Genomic DNA, 15,394 nt, shown 5'->3' on the forward strand with positions numbered 1-15,394 from the left:
AACAATATTCAAATAACTCCTCCCCAATAGCGCAAGCAGGAAAGAACGGAAGATGTCTCAATACAATAATAATTATTATTCCGGTAATACAAACTCTTTTAATAATGTGTGGAATAGCTATAATACCGATGATCGGTCTCAACTCCTAAACTGGCTATCACCCTTGGAGCCCAGGTTACGCCATCGGGACGTTCAAGAGCACCGTGTCGAAAATGTGGGGGAATGGCTCCTACATAGCGAAGAATTCAGAAGGTGGTACGACCGGAGTAGAGAAGGTGAAGGCGATAAGACAGTCTTGTTTTGTTATGGAGATCCGGGGGTCGGCAAGACATTTATCAGGTAAAAGGATCATTATTGGGGGGGTAAATAAGAGATCTGGTGCTAACAAGGTGCGATGTCAGTTCACTAGTAGTGGACAGGGTATGCGATCGGGCCAGAGGAAAAAATACCGCCGTTACATGCTTTTACTTTGACTTTGCGGCACGAAAGGAGCAGTCTGCGACAAACATGTTGGGCTCCTTACTCAAACAGATTGTCAGCGGAATGGAGGCCATTCCGGAAGAAATATCACGCGCATTTCAAGACCAGAAAAAAGCTATTGGTGGACGGGGGCCGCAGCTATCCGATATCGTGAAGATGCTACAGACCATCGCCTCCTCGCAGGGCATATTTATATGCATTGACGCAATAGACGAGTGTGTACCATTGCAACGAGCCAAAATCCTTGATGCGCTTCGACAAGTTCTCGAAAGGTGCCCCGGCATTGGAATATTCGTGACGGGGAGGCCCCATATCAAGGCCGAGATCGAAAAGCGCCTTTCTGGACGAGTGGTGAGCGTATCTGTGGGTCCCAGCAAAACCGATATCATCACATACATCCATGCTAGACTAGCCGAGGACGAAACGCCCGATGCCATGGACGAGAGCCTAGAGGCAGATATTCTGGAGAAGATTCCGGAAAATATATCGGAGATGTACGTGGGGAGAATAATACAGAGAACCCCACTTCACGTTACCCGCTAATAGATGTATCTAGGTTCCTACTGGTTTCTCTAAATATCGACGCAATCTTACAAGAATCGACAATCCATCGGAGACGAGAAAGGCTAAGTAAAATGACAGATGGATTGGGATTGGGAGATGCTTATGGTGCGACTATAGAACGGATAAAGTCCCAGGGTGGAGACAAATCGAGACTCGGGATGGCGGCTTTGTTGTGGATCAGTCATGCGGAAAGGCCATTGAAAGCAAATGAGCTCTGCCATGCCCTAGCAGTCGAGCTAGGCTCCACGGATTTCAATACGGGGAATATCCCTTCGGTGTTGACATTGGTGAACTCCTGTCAGGGCCTTATCACCGTAGATAAGGAGGCATCAACTGTGCGACTGATCCACTTTACTCTACAAGAGTATCTTTCCGCTCATCCGCATATTTTCAGTCAACCTCATGCAACAATCGCAGAAATCTGTTTGACCTTTTTGAATTCCCAACAGGTAAAGGCCCTTGGGGCCAGTCCCTTTCCTGACACCCGAAACATGCCTTTTCTAGAATATTGTTCCGTATACTGGGGAGTGCATGCAAAGAAGGAGCTCTCGGACTGTGCAAGATCACTTTCTTTAGAACTGTTTCAGGAGTATGATGACCACATATCCACCAAATTGCTCTTGGAACGGATAAAGCACTTCAATATTCCGGATTCCGCTACCTGCTCCCCGTTCAGCGGACTACACTGTGCATCACTCTTCGGAATTGTTGGGCATGTATCTGCTTTGATAGATGAGGAATGTTATGATGTCAACGATGGAGACTTTTCAGGCTATACCCCACTTGCATGGGCTGCTTTTAATGGACATCATGGGGTAGTGAATATACTCCTCGAGCGGGAAGATATCAACCCCGATAAGCCAGATAATCACGGCAATACACCGCTCTCGTATGCAGCTCGGTCTGGAAATGAAAGAGTGGTGAAAATACTACTCGGGCGGGATGACGTCAACCCCGATAAGCCAGATAATCACGGCAATACACCGCTCTCGTATGCAGCTCGGTCTGGAAATGAAAGAGTGGTGAAAATACTACTCGGGCGGGATGACGTCAACCCCGATAAGCCAGATAATCACGGCAATACACCGCTCTCGTATGCAGCTCGGTCTGGACATGAAAGAGTGGTGAAAATACTCCTCGAGCGGGAAGATATCAACCCCGATAAGCCAGATAATCACGGCAACACACCGCTCTCGTGGGCCGCTTTGTGTGGACATGAAGGAGTAGTGAAAATACTACTCGGGCGGGAAGAGGTCAACCCCGATAAGCCAGATAATGATGGCAAAACACCGCTGTCATATGCCGCTCGGTTTGGACATGAAGGAGTGGTGAAAATACTACTCTGGCGGGAAGAGGTCAACCCTGGCAAGCAAGATAATTCCGGAGGAACGCCGCTCTCACTCGCTGCTCGCAACGGCCATAACAGAGTGGTAGCGCTACTACAGTCTAGCACACTTGTAACCCCCAGCACTGCTTGAGACCTTGGAGACATCACCTTGTGGAACCCATCGCCATCCCCTCCCCTTCCGGAGCGTCACTCACGGGAGTTGTCATTGGGCACCACCCTTTCTAGTCAAAGAAAGTCATAGGGATGGGAATCCACATATTTGTCATCATAGCCCCCCAAATCTCCTTATTGGTTTCCTTTCATAGCCGGGTGGGGATTCATCAATTTCTCCCTTTCCCCAAGCGCGGTAGTGTTTGGTCCGCGGGTGGAAATTGTTCTATTGTTGTGAGGCGGTCCAGTTTATAACTTGCAGTTTTCACCATATTTGTTGTTTCTCTAGTTATAAATTCTTGCCCTCCTGGGCTTCTTGTTTTCTTATACGCTTCTTCCTCTCTTTCCTCCCTCCCCCCCCCAACGATATATAAACTGTGTAATATATATAGAGTGTTGTTTAGATAGAAAGGGGGTAGCGCAAAAACAATGCAATGATTCTCGATGCGATTGTGAACAACTATGTAAAGTCCGTACCTACGACAGGAGGCTATTCGTTGTAAATGATATAAATGATATAGCTCAATAGATAATACAATATCACATTTCTCAGATACCTACTTGCCCCCCTCCGCGCTACAGGCTTGAGGATGGATACTTGATGGGTGGTGGGGGGCAGGGGTAGCAGACTTGCTTTATCATTTTCCTCATGAGTCTCACGTTCAGGGATCAATTTCATAGCATTGATCATACCAACGAAGAAACCACCAAGAAGATATACTATCAGTTAGCAGGTAGTCTGAGACTACAAGGCCCTCTCGGTAGATGTCGTGTGAATGTTGCTGAATGCCCAGCACCCCAATAATACGCATCACGAGATCGGGGAGAGGGAAAATCCCGAGACGGCTTGCTGAAAAGCCACTCAGCAGTAACTTAAGTTCCTTCCTAAGTACTACAAAGAGTACCAAAGACATGCAAGAGGGATGCCAGTCCAATTTGAAAAAAGAGGGATTAAGAAGCTCACAGTGCAGTACGACACCATCTACCGGTGAATTGGAGGGCGGGGAGTGTGAAAGTAGAATGAAGGGGGAGCGTTTTTCTCTCCTTTCTTAGTACCACAATATGATGTTAGTTTGGCTGAGATTACTTGACTATTGCCGTGTTATGCAAGATATACTGCAGTGCAAATCAAGTTAAATGCGGTATATGAACAAAGCCACAATATCCATGTTAATATAGAGTAGGCAACAGAAGTGATAACCCAACCCCACCTCCCAGATGAAGCTACGTTCCGATCACTGCTATCCGAACTTTCGAAACACCTTTTAATTGCCGCCGGCAGCCCATCGTCGTTCATACCCTCTCTAGTTGGAACTAAGGTAATCCCTAGAATAGCTCGACAGCCCCTGTTAAATTTGAGAAAGCCACTCGTGTTGACCCAAAAGACACTGCGGAAACCTTTTCCTGCGTAGACATACTAGAGTGCGATTTGTGTTTTGCCGTAAAGCTTTAGCAAGTGATTTAGAGATCAAATGCGAGGTGTATACACACCCACATCCGACCAGCCCATAGAGCGAAATCCGATTTTGGATCCTGGGCCCAGTTATACTCAATGCCTTCAATGGCACTATTTCGCCCTGCGAACTCGACTTTCCAAGAATATCGGACCATCCAGCGAGCGCCCGAATTTGCTCCGGAATCCTTAAGAGCACTAGAAATTAGACCAACAACGAGCCGAACCAATGATAGCACAAGTATCATATGTTTAACACCGTTACCCGCTCCACAGTCCTCCCCATCCTCAGGCCAGCAACGACAGATAACATCTACGGCATAAAAGTTATTTAGATTTCCACTATAGTGACTCACACAGCACTGCGTTTGGGAGTATATCGCCTCGCGCCGGTGCCCAGATAGCGGAGATCCGTTAGCAAGTTGGTTTTCCGTTTGAGGGTAAGGTCGGCGGCCTTTAACATGGGCAGCATACATCCATTCAATAGTGCCTTCACAAGTAAGGCTCAGGGCAGATTTCACAATGATCGAACAAGATAAAAAAACACCGGAAGCAAGTGCCAGAAAATGCCGTGGCCTATTCCTTGGTTCCCTTTCCGGCTTATGGAATAAAGATAACCTAATTTTACTTCTATGCAACCGTCTAAGTTAGCGACAAAGTTTCCCCGATTAGCTTACCAATATAGGCGACAAACGTGGAGCACAAATCCCAACCAACGAAAAAGAGACTTGCGAGAATAAATTTATGAGACAAAGACTTCACCGTTGAGGTCTAGATAGGAGGTTCCGAAACTTCGGGAAAAATTGAAGAAAATGAGCGGGGTCTCAGGGGGTCTCCAACGGAGCCAGTACTTTGGTATCAGCCCCCTAGGGGAGCTATACAGTGCTATTGAGGCCTCGTTGGGGATCTTGGGTGTTAGTTTTTGCTCTCGTAAGCCGGTAAGCGTTGGTTCACTGTAGTGTTTAACTCGCTATAATTTTTCTGTCATTTCAGATGTTTTTGTTTCTGTTTTTGCATGCAAATCTCCTCCTTTCCTTTTACGTTCCGCCCGTCTTGTCGGGGTTGCAGTGGTTTCGGCGGGCAGTGAGGGATCGCTCCCAGCAAGTAAGAGAGAAAGCGTAATGCTGATTTGCGGGCACCGGGCAGCGACCCTATTGATAGATGTTGCTACCAGTATCCCATCTCTGTAGAACTCCGCTCCATCAGTTGCAAAAGCAATCTTTATTCCTTTTTTGGTTAACTGGCTAACAGAGATAAGACTTGTTTCTACAGCTCGTATGATATGGAGTACATCTGTCAAAACCAGGTTTTACTCTCCACCAATAGGGGTCCAGACTCGTGTCTGAATAGATCCAATTCCTGCGGCAGATACCAGCTCTCCAGTTGCTGTTTTCATTTGTCGGCGGTTTGGTGGGAGGGTTGTATAGACATCACGAAGAAAAATATGGCGGTGCTTGGTCACGTGGTTTGTGTAATTGGAGTCAACAATCCACTCTACTGGTTCCACCACATCCATTCCACTCATCAACTTGTCCAGACAATATTCCATCTCTGTTCTCTCCATCCTATCACCTTCTTCTGCCAGTTTGGCCATCCCCATCTCCAATTTCCTTCCTTTCTCTGCTCCAACATCAACCTCTCTTGTCAACCATATTTGGTCATCCATTACTCCTGCTCTTTCCCTTCTTCCTTTTATAGGAAAGTTTTCCATTCCACCTCTCTTAACACCTGTTTTTAGCCTATCTCCTGATCCGCTCTTATCCTGCCAACACTCGACTACCTTGTGTAATGTGTTCGCAAGGTGCTAATCACATTTCGGGGTAAAGTACAATAGTTGGCAGGTGGCCTGCTCCACCAGAGAGGAGGCAAGAGCTGAGAACTAATGGAGGCTTCAAAGATGTACTGGGAAAACCAAAGAGTAACCATTCAACCAAGTATATTGAAATGCTGTCTGTCAAAGTCTGCCTTTTCTATTGTGGAATCAGGCGGTATTTAAATACACAAATCAGTTCATGTCTAGCATGAACAAAACTTACCCAAAGGTATCAAGTGATACACTTTGGTAAAAACACTCAAGTATCAAAACAATACTTAAAAACAAAACATAAAACAAAACCAAGTATCAAATAATACTTAAAGCAAACCAAGTATTAAAATGATACTTAAAACAAAACATAAAATAAAATCAAGTATCAAATGATACTTAAAACAAACCAAGTATCAAAATGATACTTAAAACAAAACTTAAAACAAAACCCTTAACCAAGTACCCGCACCTGTTACATATTCCAGGTTTTGCCATAGTACAATACCGCAATTACATCTATCATCAACAGTCACAAAGTTCCAATAGCTCTCTGTATTCTTTGCTCCTGTTGTTGGTACTTCTCAAGCCTTTTCTCGGATTCAACATCTACAGAACTTGGTTGTCCTAAGATTTGCTCCTTCTCATTTCTTGAAATTCCATAGACCTTCTCATTGGAGATAGTCAGTGATTCGTATTCACCAAATTCAGTAGTTGGTGCCATCAAGCTTCTCAAAACTCATTCCCATTAAGGATGATGAACCACCATGTTCATTAATGATGTAGGACAAAACGGTACAAAACCTTTATCAATGCAGTCAATGTCAAAAAAATCCTTTCACACCAGGAGGCCACTGAGCTAAGCAAAGGAAAATAATGCTGAAAATTTCCCCTTACTCACCCGGGCTCATAACCTGATAGATGTTGATCAATCGGGCGCACACGGAAGAATGCCATTGGTCTTGATGAAGTGTTGTTCGTTGTCTATTCGACTATGGAGAGAAATTTTCTGCTAGTTATATATGAACCCGACAGATGCCGCATGGCATTATCTACACACAAATGAGCACCATGCCCACTTCAATACCACCTCAAATCAATCCCTAAGGTTACCAGACCAAACTTCTTTCTTGCACGCCACAACACTACAATGGGATTACTCCATCACCTATCAGAAGATCCAGTCATAAGAGAGCATTCTCTACGTCACAAAAGAAAAATTATCGCGCAACGCAATGGATCAATTAAATAACCGCTTCTAAATCATTTACAGACAGCCCCCAAACCTTAACACAGCGCCGGTATTTGATGCCAGAGGTTCAGTTCCTGCCGATGGCAGCAGATGGTTTGAGTAACTGGGCTGCAAAGCTCAACTCACATCTCATGGCCCTTGAGTTGGTGCCCTTCCGCAATGACCAAGAGAAGGAAATCTGTACCGGGGGCAGCCGTGGTCGTACCAATAGCTCTGGCTGGGACAACCTGCTTGACTTCTTTCAGTATGATACAAAAGAAGTTCCTAATCCGCATTAATAATCTCTTCAAATCCACTAACAGATTATCAGCGGAAATCAGCCCGCCAACCCACGATGGGCTTAGTTTGATGGGTTAACAGGATTGCCAACACTAGTTAACGAGACCAAACACGCCCAGTGTGCGAATCTTATATACCGTGTCGGGAAAACGCTAGTCCTTCCCACGAGCTTTCTCCCCAGAGTACTGATATTACTGGGCTGTCGGAGATATCGGTAACTTGGTGGATTTCAAGGGGCTATGCTGCACACGCACTCGAGTAAAGTTGCAAGCACGAGTACTGCTTCCAAGTGCAGGAGCGGTCATTTCTTTAAAGGGGTGAACAGAAAAACCGCTTCCCCTTGTAGGAGCCATATTTTCACTCACCTCGCGAACTGAACCACAGCCTTCATTGCGGGGAGCGATATCCCCATTCGTATGGCTGAATCCCACTATCCCCTCTATTGCCGCCTTCGGCCATAGCCACCTCACTTTTATTTAATTTTTGCACTTTTGTTCGTAAATACATAACCCCGTAAATGTCAATGGTGAATAATGGTACCTTTGGCCGAGAGGAAGACACGATCCGCCATCCATATAGTGGCAAGTAAATAAATTAAGAGTGCTACAATATTCCTGAACCGGAATAATCCCGCCCAGAGTGTCGTTCCCACTTTTCAACCTAGGGATCCCTTACGGCCTCTAGGTAGCTGCCTATTGCAGTTGGTAGCCGTCGAATGATACTGGATGAATGAACTGCCCGTCGAAGCAGACTTTCCAAGGGATGAATTTCCGAAACGAGTATTCTAAGAGGCCAACTATATTGGAGCCATGGCTTCCTAGGAATACCCATATGTGTCAATGTAGCCACCTGTTTGCGCATAGTACCCAACTCACAAAATATTTTTTCCGCACAACTGTCGAGTGAATGCCCAGCCTGAGCCGAGGGACAGTCCACGAACATTTGCCAAAACTAGCCCAATCCCCACGTTGATATCAACCATGCAACAGGAGAAAAGAAAAAATGGAGATACGGCGAATCGAACGCCGGACCACCTCTATGCTAAAGAGGTATTATACCACTAAACCATATCCCCATGGAGTCCCAAACCAAGCGCACATATGTAAACAAATTTCCCGCACCCCGGCCGAACAATTGCAAGCCGTGTCTTACAGATTAGATCCGAAGGTCCCCTTCACAAACCAATATCGTAAAACCTCGAATAGAAGATTAATATGCCAGGGCGCTGTAGTTGCCTCTCCTAGTGGGGCGCTGTGCATATCCCCATAGTTTTGTGTCAAAAAAAAAGGCTGACCTTGCGGTGTCTTCCTCTGGTGCAGGCCGAGAAGGGGAACCCCCACCCTCCGGCACATGTGTCTCCTATTTAGTACTAACGAAAAACCAAACCGGGGACTTTGGAGTGAGCAACTCTGACAGCAGCAAACTCATACTGCAGATAGCGATGCGCCAAGTACCCAGTAAGTTACCGGTATCTCGCACTCCTGCATTGTAGGTTAACAAATTTGTCATGGGTAGTCACTCGTAAATGGTTCAACAGTGGCCTAGCAGACACCTACGACAGTTCCACGTTGGCATGAAGTCGGCGAAGCATCCTGCGCAAGTTGAAACTAGTGTATCGGGGCAATTTGTCTGTTGTGGGAGGGTAAACCCCCAGGAAAAAAGACTCTTGGAAGCTTTTGTATCATATTAAATGACTGTTATCTGGTATTTGATTTTATCGGTTACGATACAACCGTGGCTCTATTAATTCTATATTATCGGACGGGGGCGGTATTGTTAATCAAACCAAGTATTGCGGTTGAAGTCGCAGACCGTGTTTTGTCCATTGGGATAGATACTGAGGAGGATTCAAAAAGGTTGTCCGGTGATTTGAGCGGAAATTTGCACGCCACCCTAAATGTTCGTTGCTTTCGCTTGCTCAATGAGTAAGTAAAGCCAATATCTCTCCAAGACTTAAGAAAAATACACAATCCCAATTAAATGTTAAGAGAACCCAAACCGAGGGTAAAACATTCTATTGAAAAAGGCATGGGAACAATTGAGTGGGCGGTGGGGTGCCGTATCGGTGTAGTGGTCCGGAAAGGTTGATGGTGCGAGCTCTATTACAACACCAAACAGCTGACTAATATCAACTTGGTGGGGGGAGGGCGGCGACAGTGTACGACCATTCCTGGGGTCTACCGGTAGAGTCCGAGGGTATGGTATTTACCATTGGTTATTTAGAGTCAAATACGAAGCACCGCCTCAACTCATGAGTCAGCGCTTCCGTCTGAACATTGATGATGAAAAATACTTGCCCGAGAGTTTAGCAAGTGTAGGTACAAGTATTACCGGCGCCTCCAAACTATATTTAGGTAAGAGTACTCATATCATACCGCACGGTACTCAAGTATCATAGCTTCTTTGATTCTTCCTAAGTTCATTAACTCCTCAAAGCTCAACTTTCATAGCCCTAAGCCTTGTAAGCCCTACTTGATCACGGAATCGGGGTTCCTTCGGGATTGGTCAAGAGCAACTTGTTGGGTGTTTGAATTTCCTGTACGGTACTTCCCACCGTTAGACTTAATTTTTGTGGCGATTGAGTCGGCCCTGTCATGTCCGCCGTTCGCCGAGCCAGTCAGGGAGTTGCGACAACACCATTAACCCCGACAGATCCCGTATCCAAATTAGATCCGAGCAGGGGTTCTAATACCGTGCCAACCAGGCCCCACGGCTTCACTCGAGGTCACTCAATCGCATTTGTCCACTGATCATCAGGGCACAATGACCAACGTGCTTCTTCACAGAACCAATCAGCCATCCTCTTTACCTGCTTAAATTCCGCCCCACACCCCAGCAAAGAGGCACGCCCGCAGAAAGTTCTTCATACCTAAAAAAAACATTCCCTAATGTGACTGCTTGAGCAAATGGTAAATCGAGCTCTGAGACGCTGTCATCCTTTCAGACGGTTAAGATTCCGGATGTTACCGCCACCCCCTTGGAAGTGGGGATAGGATGCGTGGGTGAGTCAGTCAGCCCCACATTTCCTCGTCTCCTCACTTCATAAGTACTATACCGATTTGCACCCAACACTTGAGCAATTGGTACGTATTGGCTATATAATACCCACTAGTGCACCAAAATCCAAACTAATCAAATCCCCCCAGCGCTGAGCACACTCCATCACAACCACTACTCGCCATGGCGCTCCTACTTGACCTCCCCAACGAGCTCCTCTTCCAAATAACCCATTACCTAACGCACAACGAGATCTTCAACTTCCTCCGAGCGAACCGACGCCTAGCGAGGCTGCTCCAAACCGCACAATTCGACCGCCTCCGCCGTTTCCGCTCGCTGCCTCACGGACGAAAAGCGCTCATCCACGCAGCGGCGCAGGAAGACATCGCTACGGTAGTGGAACTGGTGCGCATCGGCGCTCACAAGTTCACCATTGGCAAGGCGCAATTCCTCAACTTCGCGATTCAAGACGGATGCAGTGCGGAGGCCATCAGCGTATTTCTACGGTGCGGGATCGAGGCGGAGGGTACCGACATCCGGGGCCGCACCCCGCTCGCCATCGCGGCGAGGGAGGGGCACGCAGATATCGTTAAGGTCCTGCTGAAGGAGGAGGGGGTCAGCGTTAACGCGCAATGCCAGGAAGGCCGGACACCATTCATGTTCGCGGCCCTGGCCGGACATGCGGATGTCGTGCGGTTGCTCCTAGATGACCTGAGGGTGAATGTTGGCTTGCGGGATGCGCCCCCGTTGGCGAACCCCGCGGTTGCTCACTCCACGCTGCTCTTCCGCGTCGCGGCTGCCGGCTTGTACGATGTTGCCAAGCTCCTCCTCGAGAGTACGAGGATCGACCATGAGACCGAGCTACTTGGGAGCAACTCCCGCACCGTCCTATGCAAAGCCGTCGAGACGGGGCATCGGAAGGTGATAAAGCTCCTCCTGGACGATGGGCGCTCGGATCCGAATTTCCTGAGCAGCGGCGAGACCCCGCTCCACTACGCTGTCCGAGAAGGCCGCCTGGAGGCTGTGCGCTTGCTCCTCGCTGACCCGCGCATCGACGTCCGTAAAGTGTCCGCCCTGGGTATCACCCCGATACACCTGGCCGCGAGGCAAAAACACAAGCCAATGATTCTGAAGACTCTGCTCCAAGATGGGAGGGCTGATGTTAACGCTAGAAATCCCCGGGGGGAGACACCGTTGTTTACAGCGGTTATCGCGAATGCGCACGCTTGCGTTAAGCTCCTGCTAGAGGTGGAGGGGATTGATATTTCTACTGCTAACAATAATGGGTTGACACCAATGATGGCTGCACGGTCTCATCATCCACCCGTGAGTCGGGCAGTGGTTGACATGCTAAAAGAGTCCATCGATAAGCAGAATGAGAAGAGCAGGATGGAGGCTCAGTTGCTAGAGTTGCAGGGAGAATTGGAGAAACTGAGGATTGAGAGGCTCGAGCTTCAGGCGAGGGATTTACCGGCAGGCGCAGCTTCTGGGGAGTCGGAAGTCCAAGTCCAAGAGGTCAGGAGCAATGTTAAAAGGAAGGGGATTAGTAGATTTAGGCCCCGGTTAACGTGGCTCACGAGAATATTTGTGCGGAGGCGGAAAGCGAATATATGAGCGGGTTGCCGAGGAAAATATCTACAAAAAGCATCCGATGTTGGAGTTTTTCGGGTTTTCGTGAATGTAGTTTAGTCATTTGCCGTATTCTAGAAATCACAACACAGTCCATGCTTTACCTAGTACGAGTACCATGCTTCGGATGTATCCGTGACCAAAGCGTTTAAAAACCGTGCCCCCCTGAAGTAAAATTAATATCTTTATTATCTGACACCCTTGTAAATCGCCAGTGCGAAATGTATGAAGAGGCAGCATTTGGCCGTTAAGGGATTGCGGGTGGGCCGGGTGGCAGGGAAGCTACTCGTACCGGGCAGGGCACTTCCAAGTTGTGGGGTTCCCTCATCAACTTACTCGGGTATGGACGTGGGTGACCGGACAGCCAGGGATTCTAGATGCCTGACCGTTCTACCCTCATAGGAGATCAAAGGATGGACCTAGAATGGAAATTGCTCAAACAAGAAAGAAGCTCTGACACCTCGAATCCCTGGCTGTCCGGCCACCAGCGTCCATCCCCGAGCACTATGCGAAAACAATTTATGGAAGATTACACACCGAAACCAGTATTTTTTCGGAATTTATTCCAGCGCCTGCGAAACCTATCATACCGGAGATTTCGTAGAGGTGGGACAGGGCGTTTTTTTAAAACTGTTCGCCACCGTAGAGTACCCTGCCAACAGAGGACCATATCGGCAATCTATTTCAACAGCATCGGTAGTCCGTTCGTTATGAGATATAGGCCACCGGAAATTTAAGAAACACATTCTAGATGTCTCGGGGAAGTCTCCCGTTATGACACCTGGAACTAAGAAGTCCGCTAAGTTAATGCACGATTCCTGACCTCTGAGCCGAAATTCCGAGTGAGATATTGTGGGTTCGATAAGGCGACACAGCCACCACGGAGAAACAGAACTTCCGGAATACCGCACCATAACAAATCCACAACTCTATTTCCAGTTAGTCAATGTACCGGCACCAGTGCCCGTGCGAGTTGGGAATTAATACTCAGTGCTCAGTGGCGATGCAATACAGAACACGGTGCTCATATACTTGTACGCTCAGCGTATCAGTCCGTGACCGCCGTGACCCAACACTGGATCCAGCACCAAAGAAGCCCAAAGTGCACAGAACACACGGTGTGCGGTGTAGCGGTTCCGCCGAATTAGGTAAAGACTAAGCTAGCCTCGGTTCATAGAAATTTTAGCACGGTGCTGTTCTCAGTGCTCTGTGGTGCTTTGATGAACCAATGGCCTGTGCAAACCTTCCATTGGCTTCCGTTGTTTCGAGGATGTACGGTACAAGTACGGTATTCCCATAGAATCTCAAATACCGTAATCGAACATGTGCATGGTTCAGTAGTGAAAGGGGCCAAAGGCGAGTCGCTCAGCCGGTCCGAAAGACATGGGAGAAGAAAAAAAGTACCGGTACAGGGGCATCAGCTTACCAGAGGAAGCAACTCGGACGACATAGCATACGGTTGACTACTTGTATCTTAAACCTTACAGGGGCGGATATTACTCGTACTTGTAGGGGGTATAATAACCTACTTTGGTAATAGAGGCTGGGGAACAGGAGAGATAATTTGCTGTTAGCGGAAGGAGGGCAAATTTCGACGGTGCGCTCGAGTTCAGCACGGCCTTTCGGCATTTTTATGTAGACATAATTATTATGGTGTCGACGTGTAGCTCCGCCCAGTATTCCATTGGTGACATTTTGAAGATATCTCGAGGACGAACACCACCTTAGAGTTTCAGGCACATAACTTTTACTGGGCTACTCATAAAGTATCCGGACAGCTTGGCTTGATTAATATATGTCTTAGCGCCAAGTGTCCGGATACTTTCCAGACGGCCAAGCACCCCTACGTACCGGTCCCCCCACATCCCAGACCACGGTCGGGGAATGTGGTTCAGAGAAAACCCTAACCCTATCAAATGTCTCACCTCGCTTCACCTCTGTCAGACAGCAATTTACGCTCCACCCAACGGTTTGCCGTAGCCAAAGATCTCCCAGCGGGCTGAAACTCGACAAGGTAAAGTCAACATTGCCAATGCCCAAGCAGCATAGTCTAAGCTGCCATTTAATTTCAGCAGTTTCCCTTCACGAGCCAATTATGTAGTCTCTGTCAGGAGGCGGAAAATAATTCCCCCACGAGATGCCCCTGGCACATATTATCTTGTGTCTGCCAGACGTTGCGCTGGATATAAGATTCTGACCTCGGCCGCTATTGTAAGGAGTTTTGGAGAACACCGGAGTTTTTACAATACGCATGCCAAAATGCGCCCATATAAAGCGAAGATCTCCCTCTTGGATTTACCGAGCGAGATCATCTGCCAGATCGGCCAATACCATAACCCACCTGAGTTATATTCCCTCCTACGAGCTCACCGCCGGCTAGCACTCCTGCTGGGTCCCCAGCTCATAGAGTCCATCTTCCATACAAACTCCGCCAAATATGCGGAGCGAGCGTTGACCCACGCACTTCGGTACTGCGACAAAGATGCCATTGAACAGCTCCTTAGTCGAGGAATCCTAACATTCATCGAGCTACAAACTTGCCTTGACGATGAGCACTCGTTACGCACACTTCTATACTACGGCCTAGGACCAGACTATCAAGACAAACAAGGACGCAGCATACTCTCCATATCAGCATCATCTGGCCAAGCCTCAACCGTGCGATTCGCCCTGACCGGACTCAACCCGGATGTTAATGCAATCGACAACGACGGCAGGTCTGCACTTCACGCTGCTGCAATGGCACCCTTTCCCGATGCGCTGGAAGTTCTCTTAGAAGATGACCGATTAGACGTAAATCTCCAGGACAACAAAGGGAACACACCCCTTCACCTCGCCGTCTTCAAAAAGCGTGTCGAGGCCGTACAATTGCTGTTGAGACGCTGGGACCTCGATATCACGATCAAGAACCACCGAAATCTTACCCCGGCCCAGGCATCGCAGGTAGACTACCGGGCGAGGGATAAGGCTATCTCGGATGCGCTATTGGGGAGGGTTTTATCGTCTACAAAGCCTCGGCCAGTTCAACCGAGACTGGTATGGCGGGAGGAGGATTATATGTCTGCAGTTGGGCTCCGGAACCGGTATCCGCCCCCACCCCCGCCAAAAGAGGAGAAACCAAAGCCTCACATTCGGAACTCGTGTGATTGGCAGCCGCAGTTTTTACCTGCGATTATTGCGAAGGACGTCGAAAGGAGCCGGAGTCGGACGAGATCTCGGTGGGAGAGGGTCAGGGGGTTGTTTGTCGGGGAGAAAGCTTGAGGGAGGGGACGATATTGGTGTTTGCTTTTGCATAGAGGCGGCTCGTACATAAGTCAGGGAAGCGGTCGGTTGGCTGTTAAGCCCAAAAATGCCGTGGGTATGTTTGATAGGAAACCAGAAGCTATTGTATATATTTATCAATACTATATTGCAAAATAAACCATTTGTAGTATCATA

This window comes from Tuber melanosporum, assembly GCF_000151645.1.
Source record: "Tuber melanosporum whole genome shotgun sequence assembly, scaffold_14, strain Mel28".
NCBI classification, from domain to species: Eukaryota; Fungi; Ascomycota; class Pezizomycetes; order Pezizales; family Tuberaceae; genus Tuber; species Tuber melanosporum.